We start from the raw sequence: 1,503 nt of genomic DNA, 5'->3' as shown, positions 1-1,503 counted from the left end.
CCTCTCTGGACCCGAGAACACGGACGCACACAGACTTCCGAGACACTCTGTTCTTCGGTCCAGGTCAACATCATAAGACGCCCTCTTTGCGGACCAGGTAGCAAGCACACCTCTGCGTTTTCTGGATGGGCCCCCAGCTAAGAACAAAAAGTAATTTATTTTCATGTGGACTCACCTTTGGGACAAGCCTGAAGAGCACCACCACACAGTGTGCAAGGTTCACCGTCACAACATTCGGCGTGACATGACACGCGATCCGTTGCACACCAGCGGTCACTGGTAGTAGTCGGCCGGTCACAGAGCACACAAAACCTCAAGTCAGCGTTTCCAGACCGCCATCTGGGTTGAGGTGCAACCGACGGCATGTCGTCGGTTGAAGACTTTGAGGCTTGAGGCAGCAGGATTTGTCCCTGAACAATCAACCGCTTAAAGATGGCGGTGCCCTCCTGGGCTCCAGCCTCTGCGGCTTATCCATCACCCGATTCAGTTGTTTACGAAGGCCCTCGAAAGCCGTCGGCAGTGGTTTGGGAATAAGTGCAAGGGGTACACCTTTTTCCGGTGGGTTGTAATCCGACAGCCAATTTCGGTGGATTGGAAAGCAAACTAAGAAAAGTCAATGATGAATAGTTTTTACTGCTCGGAACGGACTGATCTCGAAATACAGAGAACAGGGGTACGCAGGGGAGGCACATCGCCTGATGGAAAGGTCATATGCATTCTCCAGCACAGGTGTCGACAGTCTGGTAGCACCTGGGTGTTTTGCACCACAAACTATAAGTTAGTTTACGTAGCTCGGCCTCACCTTGTTTGTTCCGACACTTTCATAAGGCAGCCGCGGCGCTCGCGGACCCAAGTGCCTCAAAACGAGAGAGCATGCATATGCCGTCATTCGACAGACTACGTTTAGAACATGGGCGTCACCCTCCAGGATTTGCCGCCTGTCGCAGTGGTACTACGTATGCAGTCGAACTCCCGCATGAGCCACTCGGCGTGCCGTGACACCTTTTGAATGGCGCGCTCCAACGTGTCGGAGTGGTGCATTAGACCTTTAAGGAGGCCGTTCGCATTCTCCAATCGGTTGTTGGTCAGATTACCGAAATGAACCATTCCGGACTGTGCGTGTATGGCCCATTTTCGGGTGATGTACAACCAGCGAGTCGTAAGATAGGAAAGAAATGAAGGATCGGTTCGGCGCAGAAGCTGCAGGCCTTGTCGGAATCTGTGTGCTTGTAATACGATGAAGATAAAACCTACTGTATAGGATTGTCCAGGCGAGCCATGCGATGAAATATGTGCCGCCTATTCGCAGAAAGAATCTACGACCGAAAATACATGGATATTAAATGATACATACGTGCTTCCTGATGGCTTTGCGGACTTGAAAGTAGCAAAGCATAATGTCACAGCCGAACACCACTCTTGCCGCACGCATTTGCGCCGCCAACTTGTCCATTACGAAGGTCCTGACCGGATACGCTTCGCCCATCATTTCTTTGAACAAGC

Source organism: Opisthorchis viverrini, assembly GCF_000715545.1.
Source record: "Opisthorchis viverrini unplaced genomic scaffold opera_v5_5, whole genome shotgun sequence".
NCBI classification, from domain to species: domain Eukaryota; kingdom Metazoa; phylum Platyhelminthes; class Trematoda; order Opisthorchiida; family Opisthorchiidae; genus Opisthorchis; species Opisthorchis viverrini.
This window is presented reverse-complemented; position numbering follows the sequence as displayed.